Consider the following 17,333-nt stretch of genomic DNA (forward strand, 5'->3'; position numbering starts at 1 on the left):
CATCAGAGCACAGATGCAAGATTTCCATGAAGCTAGTAAAATATCACAGGAAACAAGCATTGTGTACCCCGGTGTTTATATATATATTCATATATATATATATATATATATATATATATATATATTCATTATTTTAAAAAATTTAATGAGAGTTTTTAAAAAAAGATGAGAAATTTTTATTTTCTACCAATTTTTTCACTCAGTCATCTGGGCCATCTCCTGTATTTCACAAGGTTTTATTTACCATTTGTAAAATTATTACAATAAAATAAAACCATCTTCCTATTCACCTCATGGTGGCAATGAGGTTTTCTGAGATGACACTTATCAGGCACATATAACTTTTTAAATAGCTTTTTAAAAGAAATATAACAAGAATAAAGTAGTTTTAAATTATGTATTAATAATTTGATTTAGAAATCAGCATTTCTGTATATATTCACTACAGATCATTTGTACAGATTTGTTGGATAGATATCACTGTTTTGATAGAACTAGGCACTGGTCCAAGAACAGAGATTTAAATCTTAAATATGAAACAGTCCTTTGTTTTGCTTTTCTCATTCTTTGCAAAGCTCATTTTGTGGCTTTAAAAATATTTACTCAAGGGAGACTATCCTCGGGAACTATAACCCAGAAGTTGCCAACTTGATATTATTTGAGAGGGTGCCAAAAATACCCTTGCAAAAAACATCTCTCCATTTCCTCCCTGATGCCTGAAATTTCAACAGTTGTGATTCACTCAAGTTGCACTGATGGTTGATATTTTCCTACAGTAACCTTCTGAGGTGCACAGGGAGGAGGTAGGCTGCTCAAACAATCACAAGATCACTGCACCATACTACTGTTCAGCCTACATTTCTCCCTATTATTCACAGATATTCTGCTGCTCTGGTTTACTGAAACCTTGCTATATCCTCACTATAGCATGTTTTCATGAGGTCCTTGGATAAGCTACAGGGATGCTGATAGCTAGGGTTTGGGCAGAACAGAGCAAAGGAAGCAATGCCACCATTGTACACCCGTATCCACTGGAAATCCTGGGAACCCACCGAAAAAAAATCAGGTTGGCTTTTAGGGACCACTCAGTTGCTTATAATGTTCATGAATTATATTTTGGAAAATCGTCTTTAGGATTTAATCAGACATTTCCTTTAAGAAAAATTAAAACATGAACCCACTTTCAACACTTCCTCATTCTCCATTTCTCTCGCTCTCTCAACTTCAGTAGTTGCTTGGAATTTCAGAGTTCTAAATTAAACCTAAAAAGTTTCTTTAGCATCCTTAAATTGTTAAGGCCTGAACACCTGAATTCATCTAAAATAGGTTGTTGTTTTCTCTTTACATCTTAACCTATAATAAAAGTTTTCTTTTTTTAAGACCACTGTTTATGTTAGAGAAAAGAGAAACAAAGCAGGAGCTAATTAGTTCTGCCTTCTTTTGTCATCTGTTAGTGTCTATTAACAAAATCAGCTCCCCCCAAGTTAAGGGGGCAGACCTGAGGTCTTTGCTTTGTTTCAATGAATCTTACAGGATTAATTGACTAATTCAACTGTATGCACAAATAAATTTTATTTTTAAAGGTTAGTTAATAATAAAATAAAAAAAGAATTTGTGGCCCTAATTTTATATCAATCTGAAGGCATAATCTTATTTCTTGGACAGGAATAATTTATTTATAATCAATTTTTTTTCAGTATTGAATTTATTTTGTTCTTGCAATATTCACTAGGTTCTTGGCACATACAAATGATAGAAAGTTTTCTAAAACTATCTTGATTACAGCAAACTACCAGGTGTCATTATCAAAAGGTCTCATGAAATTATTTTTCAGAAAAGAGCATTATTGCAACAAAAACCTAACCATGTGAAAGTGGCTTTGGAACTTGGTCATGGATAGTGGCTGAAAGAATTTTGAGGTACATGCTAGAAATATGAACATCAAGAGCAACTCTGATTAAATCTCAGGTGGAAATGAGGAACATGTTTTGGAAATGAGGAAGCCAAAGGGGCAGTGTTGCCCTATAGAGCCATGGAGATGACACTGCCAACCCAGCAGGTCTGGAAGATGGGACATAAAGCCAAAGAGGATTATTCTTAATTCTTAAGATCCAATGGAATTTGTCTTGCCAGATTTTGAACTTGCTTTAGACCTGTCACTCCTTCCTTTTTTCTCATTTCTCCTTTTTGGAATGAGAATGTCTATCAATGTCCATCTTCTCATTGCATATTTGGAAATACATAACTTGTCTAGTTTCACAGGTTCACACTGGAGAGAAATTTTGCCTCACAATGAATCATACATCAAGTCTCACCCATAAATGAATAAAATGATATTTAGGTGAGACTTTGAACTTTAGAGTTGATGTGAGATAAATTAAGATTTTGAGGGTTGTTGTTATAAAATGAATATATTTTGCATATGAGAGCATGAATTTTGGGGGACAGGAAGTGGATTGTTATGGACTGCCCCGAATTCATATGTTGAAGCCTTAACCCTCAATGTGATAGTATTTGGAGATGGGCCTTTTGGAGGTAATTAGGTTCAATGAGGTCTTGAGGGTGGGGCTCTCACAATGGGATTAGTGCCCTTACAAGAAGAGAGATACCAGAGAGCATGTTTTGTCTGTCTCTTTCTCTACCCACATGCACCAAGGCCATGTGAGGACATATCAAGACTGTAGCTGTCTGCAATCCAAGGAAATAGCTCTCACTAACCAGACATTGATCCTACTGGGACCTTTATCTTGTACCTTCAATATCCACAGCTATGAAGAAGAAATTCCTGTTGTTTAAACTACCTGTGGTATTTTGGAGTGGCAGTCTGAGCAGACTACTACAAGCACCAAAGTGTTATATCTTGTGGTTCCTGTTCTTTTTCTCAAGGAAAAGAGGGATGAAGACATTAAATTATAGGGCTAAATAATGAAGGCTATGGTTGATAAAAAGAGATTCATTTATCCTTGGAATAAATCAAATAGCATGTTTCCCTTGACACAGTTACCTCCAAACTACCAAACCATTTATTTTTGTTACCAGCAGAAAAAAAAAAAAAGAAACTACAATACAAGTGGTGATCACTCTTTCCCTTTAACAAAGGGGACTTTTCATTTACCCCTGTCTCTGCAGCATGTCCACTGTTCTCTGTGTTAAGGCTCAAAGGGATAGAAAAACCTCAATATTTTCCTGCTGCACTGGAGTGTGCTTTGCAGATGGAAATCAGAAGAGGACACTTGACTTGACTCCTTCCTAAATTCCTATCTCTGGAAAGTAGCTCCAGAGAAGGTACTCATTTAAGAAATACGAGGTAGATTTTCCTTCAAGCTTAAAAGGATGATCTATAAAGATAAATTCATTTGTTTGCTACATCAGCTTTTTGTAAATAATGCACCTTCATTAGAATCAGTTTCTCTTTAATTCCCTTAATTTGGAGATCTTGAGGAATTTGATTTATTGACAACTTACCAAACAATGTGCCATAGTAGAATATCATTCATTATTGCATATAGAATAAGTATATTGCCATGTAGCTGAAGTTTCAGAAGAAGGCTTACCTACTCCTTGACCTGGGAGGCAAGAAAGTAAGTAAGCAATAGAATAATACATTCTTCGACATTCCACAGATGGCTGTTCATTTCCAAGCTGTGTTGAGATATTAGCTGTCTAACCGTAAGTGAATTAGCCTCTCTGAGGCTCAGTTTGCTCATCTGCAAAGTGGGTTACACTGTAAATCTCGTGGATTGTTGAGAGGAATGAAATAACATATGAAGAGTACCTACTGCATAATATGCATTCAATCACATGCAGTTTAGTTATTATACTACGAACAATAAGAAAACAAACATTCACCATTTGGTGGCAGTTACCCAGTCTCCTCCTCCACACCTATACAAACTGAATGGTCCCCTGGGAGAATCCCTTAGGACTGAAGTGGGCTCAAGATAGAGGAGAACAAAAGTCAGTAGGAGAACACTCTCTGGACTCAGAGAAGTTACCCAGAAGTGGGACAGGCCAGGCACTCAGAGAAAAGGAACGAACTGAAAGGAAACTCCGGGCCATAATGAATAAGATTACTAACATGTCCTTAGAGAAGCTTAGCAACAGGTGATAGAAAGCCTCCAGAGATTCATACGCACAATCATTCTGGCAGAGGAAGGGCTATAAGAAAACTATCGAAGTGGAGGCACCATCCTGGGGAACCTGGGTGAAGAATAAAGGGGGAGCGTTGAGTGAAGACCGCAAGGTACCCATGTGAGGCCAGAACCAGGGAGGGGAGCAGCAATGGCTCCCAGAGACCAGTGGGTGCACAAGGAGGCAAACCTACAGTGCGGGCTCACATGAGATATCTCAGGGAAGTATTAGAATGGAAGGCATGGTGGGGAAAGGGTCAGGCACCTCCTGAGTGTAGGACTAGATTGTTGCTATGGTCACCATTGTTACTATCCATGCTTCTCGATGATCTGCCTCTCCTTAGTCTGAGGTGGCCTGGGTCAGCATCAGTTATAGCTGTAAAGCAAACATCTAGGTGCATATTAACTTTTTCCTGTTTATTTCCATTAATTAGTTCATTTACTACTTATCCTTCCTCCTTATTCTTTACCAATGAATCAGAAGCAGCTTACAATAAAACTATACAAACAATAGGGCCCCATTAAAATGAAAAAGACATGACCTAACATAGAAAGGGAGAAGAAAAAATATCTGGAGAATTTTTAGAAAAATTGATAGTCTACTATTAGCAGCTGAGCATCCTGCAGGCAGAGAAAATAAGAACTGTAGTGGCTTTCACAGCATTCAGATGAAGTACTGAAATGTCAATAGAAGACTCTGCTGGTGCTCACCATTTCTGATCTCTGATCCTTCCTAGGCACGTGAAAAACCACATCACACAACTCCCTCACAGATGGGCAGAGACATGAATCCTGGGCAGAAACGTGTGACTTCTGAAGCGAGTAGTGCAAAGTCTTGCATCCCCTCCATGGAGCACACAAACTGACCCAGAGGAGCCACCCGATCAGGCAGTTTGGATCACAAAAGAAACAGCTATTCTGGAGAGTCCCCTGACCACAGAGGACTTTGTATGAGTGAGAAATACACTAGACATGGTAAGCCACTGAGATTTGGAAATTGTCTATCACCATGGCACGATCCTTAGTCTACTTTAAATAAAACACCAAGTATGGTGCTTGACATAGAAGCCACTCTTTACTTCTCCCTTAACCAGTAAAATCAGGTGTCTGTGATTTTCAAGGGCAAAACATACAGACTTTTTTCTGGAGCTAAATTCTTGAGATAAATTTATTTTGTGCATCTTTATGGAAAGAACAGTGTCTTCAAAGGTGGATTTTACAAAGGATAGAAATATTTTCTTCTATCTCAGCCTTTAAGGTCTAAAGTAATGCAGCCCAGGCAATTTCTGGTGATATAGGAGAAAGTAAAGGCCGAGCTGAGACAGAGGTCACAAATGTGTGGCCTGTGACCCAAATCTAGATGCTTGCTGTGTTTTAAGGTTTTTTTTAGAGAGTGAGGAAGGGAGAGGGAAAGAGAGATAGAAACATCTATGAGAGAGAAACATTGATCGGCTGCCTCCTCCACACCCCTTACTGGGGATTGAACCCACAACCCGGGCATGTGGCCTGACTGGGAATTGAACCAGCGACCTCTTGGTGCATTGGATGATGCTCAACCAACTGAGCCACACTGACCAAGGCCATGTTTTAACATTTTTGAACTAGTTGCCAACTTTGAGAAACCAAGGGCACCTACATAAAAATCTTGTTTCTGGTTTCTATGTTTTTGTTTTAAATTAATTTTGGCAACATCAGGACTATATTCCTAAATGGTAAAAGGATTTGGATCTGGGTAGCTGCTGCCCCCTGAAAACAGCTTGTACCCAAGACTCCAAAGTCCTCTCCCTCACCAACCCACATCACTCATCATCATTACCTGACTGGCTCTCTCTTGGACATTTGAGTTTATGATTCCAGGCTTAAAAGATCTACAACATTGGAGTTTCAGAGAGCTTCAAGGACATGTGTTTTGATAGTTCAGGAAACTGGACTCCAGACCATATTCCTTTCTTTAGACTCAGTTTCCTTTTTATATATTTTATATACTGGAATTTCCAGCAGCAAACAAAAGGCTTACTGAAGGTGGGATAATTTGAGAAGGATTTAATCATATGTGGACAGGATGTGGGGAAAATATGGCATTTAGCACAGTACCATGGGCCCGAAGGGGAGAGGGGGGGGGAGTGGTCACCGAGAGGGCTTGTATCTGATAAGAACTATGACCTTCAGAAGAGGGACTCAGCAAGAAGGCAAAGGAGAAACGGGAAAAGAATGGCCCTACCTCACTTTCCTCTTGGCCCATTGGCTGAACCCAAGTGAAAGCCTGGGGGCAAGATAGCCCATTGATTTTGTCCTGAAGCACAGGGCAGAGAGAAGAAGGCAGCAAGAGGATCATGTAAGGCAAACACAAGATACCTAGCACAGCTTTCAGGTAAAAATTTTGTGAATAGTTCTATTGCTATTAAATAATAAACCAGTGATAAATAGATGATAGATAGACAGACAAACTGTTAATATAGAGAGCTAGATGACGAGCTTTATCTGTTTGCTAGGGCTGCCATAGCCAAGGTCTACAAACTGAGTGTTTTAAACAACAGAAATTTATTGTCTCACAATTCTGAAAGTTAGAAGTCCAAAATGAAGGTGTCAACAGAGTTGGTACCTTTTGAGGGTGGGAGAATCTCTTCCATGCCTCTCCCCTATTTCTGGTGGTTTACTGTCAATCTTTGGCATTCCTTGTTCTTCTACCACCCTGATATCTGTCTCGTTCTTCAGATGACATTCTCCCTCTGTATGTGTCAATTCCTGTCTCCAAATTTCCCATTTTTACAAGGACAGCGATCATATTGGATTAGGACCCACTCTAATGACCTCATATTAATTTGATCATCTGCAAAGAGTCTATCTATAATAATCGACTGAACGACCAAACAGCAGAACGACCATCAGGATGACTTCCCGGATGACAATGATATGACACGCACTGGCACCATGCCAGCCAAGGCAGGTGCGATGTGATTGGTTGGGGAGCCCTCTGCGGGCAATGTGATTGGTTGGGGGGCCCTCTGTGGGGTGATCAATGGGGGGGCTCTGTGATCAATCACCCCAAAGAGGGAGGCCCAGGCCACTTGCCAGTGACACTGTGGCAGGTATGTGGGGCCAGCCAGTGATTGCCCTGCAGAGGGAGGCCCAGGCCAGCCAAGCGATCGCACCCCATGCCTGTTGCCTTCAGAGGGAGGCGACTGGTGGTGGTGAAGGGCAGGGTGGGGCTAGCTTCCGGCAGCCAGGGGAAGGAAAGCCCCAATAGGCCTAGGGACCCTACCCGAGGGGTCCCAGATTGTGAGAGGGTGAAGGCCAGGCTGAGGGACCGCCCCCCCCCCCGCCCCCCCACGTGCTGTGCACAAATTTCATGTACCAGACCTCTAGTTTCCAAATAAGGTCATATTTATAGGTTACTGGGGGCTAGGACTTCATCTTTTAGAAAGACATGATTCAACCTACAACACTAACTTAATTCTTAGACCCAGGGCTCTCAGCAGATGGTAAAGTATCAGTTGTAGAATGTGAAATCTACTAGATGGAATGAAGGGTTTTCATAAAATTTACTCTTATTTGAATTTGTGTTTTCTCATATTCCCACCTTAAAAAAATATATGCCCAGTATTACCACTGTAATTTATTGTCTTTGTGTTTGCCAAGTCACCATAGCATTCAATTGTATACTCAAAAGAATTATTTCTATTTTGAAACACTAATGTAATACTGTTTTGGTTAGTTTGCATATTAAAGCTTAACAATAATTCCCAACAAGTAACTGCAATGTTTATTTCCTATAAAAGGCATAAATGATATCTCTAATAGAATGCCTCTACATATATAAATAACCTTTTGGAAATATAGGATGTATTCTTTCATGGTAGGACCAGGTTCTCTGATAAAATGATGAGTTCCATTTGAAAAGTTACTGACTGGCCAGTTTCCTCAGTGGCTAGAACTTTAAACCAAAGGGTTGTGGGTTCGATTCCCGGTCAAGGGCATGTACCTTGTTTGTAGGTTCAATCCCCAGGTCTGGTCAGGGCAGATGTGGGAGGCAACCAATTGATATGTCTCTCCCACATCAGTGTGCTCTCTGTCTCTCCCTCTCCCTTCCACTCTTTTTAAAAATCAACGGAAAAAATATCTTGGGGTGAGGATTTAAAAAAAACAAAACAAGAACAGTTACTGACTAAGATCCCACTCAGCTCCATGTCATTTCTGTTGTAATACTAAAGATGAAAAACTGTGACTTCAAATAGATAGTAAGTAAACTCACACTTAAGAATGATGCAGCCATCTTTAAAATCACATATTTTAGCCCTAGCCGGTTTGGCTAAAGGATAGAGCATCGGCCTGCAGACTGAAGGGTCCCAGGTTTGATTGCGGTCAAGGGCATGTACTTTGGTTGCAGGCACATACTCAGTAGGGGGCGTGCAGGAGGCAGCTGATCAATGTTTCTCTCTCATTGATGCTTCTAACTCTCTATCCCTCTCCCTTCCTTTCTGTGAAAAATCAATAACATATATTTAAAAAAATAAAATAAAAATAAAATAAAATCACATATTTTAAAAAACACTTACACTCAACAGATGTAAAGTGACCACACAGAGGTAATTTTACAAACTACATCCAGATTCCTTTTGAGGTATTACTGGCAGATTTCTAGCTTCATCAGAAAATATACTGCCAATACTTCTCCTCAAGCCACATAGGCAATAGACAAGGCCTTACTTGAGAAAAAAAAAATCTGGGAAATTTCCGTCAACTCAGTCTGGAGTGGTGAAAGACCTCACTTGAAATATTTCAGTCATTTTAATTGGATATGCTATTTTAAGAAATAACTATGTCTGAGATTCTATTTTTATCTCATTGCCATGTTCCATAGCAAAGCCACTGCCTAGTTTTCCCCAAAATGCACATTCTTTTGCCAGCCTCCATCTTCAGTCCACTTAGGAAGATCTTCAGGGCTAGCACTTAGTCTGCCATTCATTCATTGATTCATTCATTCATTCCCTTTGATTTACAGAGAATCAAGCTCCCACTATGTACCAGACTCTCCCCTCCTTGCTCAAGTGACTTCCAAGAATATTACTCTTGGCCAGTAACTAGCACTGGCCTTTCAGAAAATTATAAGCTGCTCTAAATTCTTTCCCTCCTCTAGTTTAGAAATATTTGGGCTATGCAAATGCTGAACACCACAGGGATTTTGGTTTTTTAATTGCTTGTGAGAGATTTCACAAGATTTATGCATAAATAGCTTTGGGTGTTTTCTAAGGTCTTAGTTCCAAATGGCTGTTCACCCATCCTCTAATGACTATTGTACTGTCAGATCTCAGCTAGAATGCTAAATCAGATTTAGAAGAGATTTATGGTAATGCCTAAAACAGTAAAATGTTAGCTATAGATGGTCAACTGAAGTGTACGTTAATACAGGTAGGTCCTGGACACGAAAGAAAGGGATTACTGAGCAGTTGTTGAAGCAGAAAAAAATCAGTTACCAAAACAAGAATCAAGATATGAACTTGCACTCAGAAAGAAGGTAGAAATGCACATGATCATAGTTGGGCTGGTATTAAGGCGCCATCACGTCAGATTGTGTCACCTGCTGGTAAAAGACAGGCTCTTGAGTCACACCTATTTTAACTCAGGATTGTCCCCAGAGCCAGGTCAAGGAAGGGCCACAGTAAAGTTGACAAGGCAGGCCCTGATTGCCCTAAGTTTTTACTAATTGATTAGCAGTCCCCAAATCTCACAGGAACCACCCACCCCCCCCCCACCCAAAACACACACACAAGGGTTTTAGTTTGAGCTCTGCTTATCACCAAAGCCAGAGGAGAACTTCTTTTCAGGCGCAGGAACATATACAAAATATTTGTTCATGCATCTGACAAATGTACTCTGCTGTGGATAAAGTGATAAAGAAGTCAGAAGGTCCATGTACTAGTGAGAGAATGGGAGGAGATGGGGCCAGAGAGGACACGCAGAGAACAAACCACCAGGTGTATAGGCCAGGTCAAGGAGTTTGCATTTTCTTCTAAATCCAGAGGTTTTTAGATAGGTCAGTGATTGGCTCTGAGTTTGTTTGTTTCAGTAAGTACCACTTGGCCAGTAATAGAAAATAGACTGTAGAAAGATAAACATAGCACTGAGATAGTCTGAATAATTTAACTTAACCTACATGAGAGACTTTGGAGGTTTCTGCAATGATTCCAGGGAGAGGTGTTGGCGCCTCGGACGAGGTTGGATTGAAGAAAGAGAACAAAAAAAACCCTTCCCCTGTCCCTACCTTTTGGCTTCAGCAATTAAATGGATGTGACATCACAGTCCGAGATGGAGGAGAACAGTGGAAGAGGAGGTTTGGGAGACTCTGCTTGCAGCATATTAATATAGAGAGATGTTAGACATCCCAAGTGGAGCGGAGCTCACATATAGGCCTGGAATAGGAGAGGTCAGGGCTAAAAGAACTTAAAAGTGTGCCCCAATTTTCTTCCCAGTTCTATTTTGACCTAGAAATGTCATTAAATTTCTCCTATTTAATTTTTTCTCAGTAAAATACACTTCTACAAATTTATGAATACTTTAAAATGCTTTTTGAAACTCTCCCTCTAAGACATCTGAAAATGTGACATGAAAAATCTTTGTTTTGATAAAAATAAATGAGTAAACAGTTCAATTAAGATGAAAGCGTAAGTCTCTCATCTTTATAGAGTTCTAGTTTAAAACATAAGAAAATTATTTTTAAATTTTATCACCTAATGCAAAATACATTTTTATTATAAAACTAACTGGAAATTATTGTACATTTTTTTATATGGAATTGAAAGCATATTTTCACTTTAACACAAATATATTATTTCCAAAATTAGACAATTATGGGTACATAGAGGAAAAAAATTAGAAAATAATTTGGCCTATGCCTATGTCCCAAATTTATATGAGCTCTGAATATTTTATACCTCCTTAAGACAAATAAATAGTTCATGTTGAACTATTCTCTTTTTTACAAAGGTGCCTCTACATTGAAGCCCAGATCTGATAACATATATATGTCCCATGAATATTCATACGAATCATGCCAAGGAGGCTATAAAAGAGATTACATCATCCTTTCTTTTCTTTCCTCATGAGATCTTCCTCTAATTGACCAGATAGAGATAAGAGTAGCCTGGTTGAGACATGTTACTCAATTTGCCAAGATTGATTTAACTGCTCTCTGAGAGGTGGCTGCCCTCCCTCTGTCTTGCGCCTGTTCATTGACCCATTGTAGGAGAGTAGGCCCCTACTCAGTGCCCCAGACAACTGAGACCAGCTTTCACATCCCAGATGTGGAGAATGGCACCATTCCTACTGATCAATACTAAGTGAAACATAGTACCCTAGAAAGCTAAAAAGCCCCCCTGTGCTGGCAAGGAAGTGCCTCTGCAGTGTCTGGATAAGTCTGAGGGAACATGAGAAATGTTAGCACTAAGAGATGCCTGCACATGTCGGTCGTTGTCGATAGCTTGCATGATTTAACTTACCACACACTTGACTCAAGGGAATTCTCTATTCACCTTCATTTATCACAATATGAAGCCACTTCATTTATACGTTATAATCATGCATTTACTCTTCTCTGTCATCCTGTGACTAAAAAGATATTTCTTCTCAGTTAAAAGAAAAAAGCAAGGAAAAATCTTTTGAATAATATGTCCACACATTTTTCTTGCTGTAAAATGTATTATGTATTTGTTTATATATTAACTAGCGTCCCAGTGCACAAATTCGTGCACCTTGAAAGAAACTGGGCTGTGAGGATGCTGTGGGCACAGGGGTGGGTTTTGGCCCATCCTCCACACCCCCACCTGGCCCCTCCTGCTGCAGCCCCCAGTCCCCTGTCTCCTGGCAGCCCCGCTCCTGCCGCCACTGCTCCCATGCGCTGAGGGTGCTGGCCCCACTCGCACCTGCTGACAGCACAGAGCAACTGGGGTCAGCACCTGCAGGGGGGAGAGCAGTGGCTCTGGCACTGGCAGTGGGTGTGAGAGGTGACTGCTGGCCCTAATTGCCCCTCAGGAGCAGGGGGAGGTGGAGAAGCCCTAAGGGGCGATCGGGGCCGGCAGTCACCGCTTACACCCACTGATGGCGCCAAGTGATCAGGGCTGGCTGGCACCAGGCACCAGTAGCAGGTGCGAGTGCTGGACAGGACCACAGCACGCGGGAGCAAACAATTTTCAGTAACCACCAGAGGCTCACCCCAATGATAGCGACTGGCACCCCGCCTCGGTCTGGCGCCCCTACTCACCTCCTCCATCATCCTGCAGTGACCAACGTCCGCCATGTTTTGTGCTCTGCTGCCTGCTGCCTATGCCTGCCATGTTCCGCATATGCGCCCTGGTGGTCAGCACACATCATATTGACTGGTTTTTCGCTTCTTCCCCCGTTCAGTCTATTTGCATATTAGGGTTTTATATATATAGGTGAGAAAGACTAATTTCTGGCAGGAATATATTGCTATATCTAAGAACAACATTTAGAGATATTCTCCAACAGTTTCTAAATTATTTAAAGAATCAAGTTTTATAACCCAAAATACCCCCAAACTCAAAGTCCTGTTATAATACTACTAATTAACTGTATGCAATCACATATTATAAGATTAGGGAGATTTCCCCAATTGAAGTCATCAGGATAGGTCACCTGGCAGTTTATAAGATTCACCATTTCATTGGACCTTGGAGTGGCTTAAAACCCTGAATAGCAAACATAGCTTTTCTGTTCACCGAGCTTTTATCAAGTTGCACTGTTATTTTTGTGGTCCTAAGGACCAAAATGATGGGGAAAATAGAATCAGGATGATATAGGACATCTATTCCCACTCCACCTTCTTCCTTAATCCCTCATATGCCCACCTTTGGCATATATGTTAAGTTTCCACATAAGCTTTTCATTGGAAGAAAACCTCTGACCTGCAGGTTAAAGCCTGGCCCACAGTGATACGAGCTGGGACGAACTACTGCAGCTCTTCTCCTCCTCTCTGCGCCTGGCCCTCCACCTCCGGTGACAGTAACTGCTCAAGGTTTCCCCCACACACTGTGTGGGCTCCTTCTTGTCACTGTGCCTCTCTGCTTGACGTGCCCACTCCCTTCCCCCATTCTCTTTTCTGCAACTGCTTAGCCATCACCTCTTCTAAGAAGTCTTTTCTGATCTCCTCAAATCCTAAAATTCCATCACTGCCCAGCTCATCCTATGTCCTTTATCCTCTCAGATCAGAATCTTCCCTGATCGTCTCATCCCCTCCTCCCCAGTGATCCCCTGAACATTAATTGTATTTCATGCCTAATACATATGAGCTTTTATTTTGAATAATTATTAGTATCTTCCCAAATAAATTCCAGGCCCCTGAGGGCAAAGTCAATGCCTTTCTGATTTTTGTTTGTTGTTGAAAAAAAGGAGTATGTATCTTTCACTATACCTGGCTGTACACTTAATTTAGGAATTGCTCAGTATAAAAAGAAGCTTAATGATTGAATTATCTTTCTATGTCTCTGTTTCTCTCTCTGCACACATGTGCACATGCACGTGTGCATGGGTGCACACACACACACACACACACCAAGGAAAGACCATTGAGGACATAGTGAGAAGGTGGCTATCTGCAAGCCAGGGAGAGAGCTCTCGTCAGAGCCTGACCATGCCAGCTGGCACCATGATCTGAGACTTCCAGTCTCCAGAACTGTGGGAAAATACATTTCTATTGTTTAAGCCACCTAGTCTATGGTATTTTGTTATAGCAGCCCAAGTTGACTAATACTTATACCAAATTCAGGGCTACCAGAAAGCTTCAGGGTAAGGAATCCCAGAGTGCAGAGCCTTTGTCATGAGGGACCTATTTGGAAAATAATCCCAGGTGCCAACATGTTTTCTCAACCTAACAATTCACAACCTATACACGCAATACAGGTTACAGCAAATGATGTGATCATATATGAGAAAACAATAATTTTATATATAAACTCACAAATAGTGGTTAATGAAAATGCTTGAGAAAGTTATTTTTAAAAGTTCTTGACAAACAGTTAATTCAGATGCACTGTTTCCTTGAAGGTCAGACCGTGAGTTCATTCTTCCCAATGACAGCAATCAATACCCAGTGGATAATAGGGCACTTCGTTACCTTCAAGCTATTGGGAAGGAAGTTGTAGTTCTCACATAATAGCATCATAGATAGCTAAGGCTACATAAAAAATAAATGATGTTGGGGAGTTGGAACTCTACCCCAGCACTAATTAAAATCACTGCCTTGGGCATGGGTATAGGGAAAAAGAAAGTGAAAGAAAAGGTGTTGCAAAAGTTTTCTTTCTGTGGACCAACTAAATTGCGTACTTATGGAGGTGCAAAGGTGTGATAGAAGTTATCTAGCCACAGAGAATAGAAATGTCTTCTACAATATGCCTGACAAGGTAGCATCCTTCTCTTGGATATTCCCAGTGATAACAACCTCCTTATCATACTAAGTCAGCCAGGTCCATTGTCGAACAGATAAATCTTAGAATCTTAGCTTTAACCAAAACATGTTTAAGAAAAATGCCTTCATTTGCAGTTTCCCTCTGAAGCAAGATGGAATGATGATTCTGTGGCTACTACATCTCCCCAACGCCCTTCGAATATTTGGAGTGTAATACAGTCATGCCCAAGCTGAACACAGCCTCTTCCTTCTCTGCCCTCCTGTTCAACTCTTTTGTATACTCATTTGTAATGTTAAAGATATTAGTTTTATTACAGTGCGGGGGAAAATTAAGCCTATGGTGTTATCACTTTAATAAATGAAACTATGAAAGTGATTAATAGCTTTTAAAATTATTGTCAGAAGCTCAACTTTTTTATAAACTTGCAAAAAAAATGAAAAATATGTGAGAGAGTGGCATGGAAGAAGGTGGAGACGCTCATCTTCTCTTCTTTGGAGTTTTTCACTTGGCCATTAATTACTCAGATGGGCTATAGAACAACTCAATATGGGGGTGAGAGTGGGGGAAGAACCACGGGTCCCCTGGAAAATGAACAGGTGGGGTTAGAGCAGGGGTGGGCAAACTTTTTGACTCGAGGGCCACAGTGGGTTCTTAAACTGGACCGGAGGGCCGGAACAAAAGCATGGATGGAGTGTTTGTGTGAACTAATATAAATTCAAAGTAAACATCATTACATAAAAGTGTACGGTCTTTTTTTTCAATAGTTTTATTAATTTCAAACAGGCCGGATCCGGCCCGCGGGCCGTAGTTTGCCCACAGCTGGTTTAGTGTCTCACCAGATTCTCAGGCACCCAAGAATCCGAAAAGGTGAAGAATCTGTGAGGGAAAAAAGCCTTGAAAACACCTGAGGTTCTAGAATCAAAGGGGTTAAATGTATTAACAGTCACCAAGTTGGCTTAGAGATAGAAATAAGGAAATCTTATTGGACTTTTAACTTTTGTAGACAATGGAAGGTGTTAGTTTGGTGAACTTTTCCAAAGCGACTTCCTGCCAAGCAGTGGGCTGTAACACTTGCTCACAATAGTCAGCACTTCCCACACAAGCTGCTGAGAAAATCCTGATTTCCGTGGACTGTTTCTTTAGAGTGCCGTTAGATTGCAGTCGAGAAAAGGAGTGGGAGGGGGGAGGGAAACACTGCATTCAATTCTCTTATGATCTATTTTTAACATGCCTGAGAAGGTTTTGAGCTAATAATGTAATGAGGCCAGATTCAAAAACAACAAAAAAAAGATCAGTAGGACAGCAAAGGCCCACGTGGAGGGAGAGATGGCTGATTCCTTGGGATGCTAACAGCTCCTTCAGTATCACATGGATGTTGACAGTACTCATCACCATACATTTAATCAGAGGAACTCTTGATAAGAAGCAAATGTATGATATGAATGAGTTAGCTTTCCCCCCAATATTGTTTTTCATCGTTTATGGTGTGTTTTATAACTCCCTGTTGTCCATCCACTGAATTTTATGTTTTACACACTTATCAGGGGAAGTGTCTACAATCCTCCACCCTGCTGATGCTCTAGGTTCGTGTTTGTTTATGAAAAAATAAAATACATAGGTCTGTTCACCATGGCTGGGATTCAGGACAGGGATTGATTGCTAGAACTCTCAGTGACTAGCTTGATCTTGCAGAGCATCACTGAAGATCAAGATGTACCAAGTTCTATGACACTGACCTGCTGTTACATTTTAAAACAACAGTGCAATCAACAGCCATCACTTAGTGCAGAGCTGGGAACTGTTGGCGTGCTCTTTTGCCTGTCTACTGAAAAACTAAGCAGGTATTTGTTAAGAAAATTATAATTGTACTAATAATAGAAATAGTAGCAGCTACGAGTTGTTAATATACAATTCTGAGCACTTTACAAAGGGCATCTCATTTAATCCTTGTTTCTCCCATTTGCAGATGATAAAAGAGAAGTTCAGAAAAGTTAGCTACTTGAGAGGGTAATACTGCTAGTAGATGGTAGAGCTGAAATTCAAATCAAATTCCATCTTTCTCCAAACCCCCGTGTTCTTAACCTCTATGCTCTACTACTTACATCATAGTCCTGTTACAAGCTGTGAATCACAAGAAAGTTATAGTAAGCAAGAAAGACCACTTTCCTCTTAGAAAAATTTGCCTGGCACTGGGTCTCAGAATTTACTGCTCAGCCTCTCCAGTCTTCGAATCGCAGAGAAGATGAAGAACAAACAGGGGGCGGGTGAGTGGAGAATACATGTCATACAACAGCTCTCATCCTGCCTGGCCAGCATCTTCTGTTTCCATGGTCCTCTCAGGGTTGAAGCTATCCTTCAAACAGGAAAAGAAACTTCATGCAATTACGGCCACTCCTCTAAAAGGAGCTTAATAATCTGACAAATACCAGACCATCCTACTACTATGATTACATCAGTATATTGACTACTACCATACAGAATAGAACAGTGACATTTCTTAATCTGGGGGTTATTGATTTGCTTCCTTAAAGTACCTTTATCATAAATGTACAGGTATCATAAGATAATTCATTAGGATGTCTAAAAAGAGGCATAACTTGAACTTGTCTTAAAGTTCAAGAATAATTAGAAACAGGACTGCTTGGCAACACTTTAGCATGAGAGAAAGGAGAAGGAAAAAAAGAAAAGAAGATTGCCCAGATTCATACGGAGACTTATGAAATAGATCTTTGGGATTTGATTCTCTTATCCAGCTTCAATTCTTAACTCTTTCAGCTCCTCA

This window comes from Myotis myotis, unplaced genomic scaffold (assembly GCF_014108235.1).
Source record: "Myotis myotis isolate mMyoMyo1 unplaced genomic scaffold, mMyoMyo1.p scaffold_m19_p_3, whole genome shotgun sequence".
In the NCBI taxonomy this organism is placed as follows: domain Eukaryota; kingdom Metazoa; phylum Chordata; class Mammalia; order Chiroptera; family Vespertilionidae; genus Myotis; species Myotis myotis.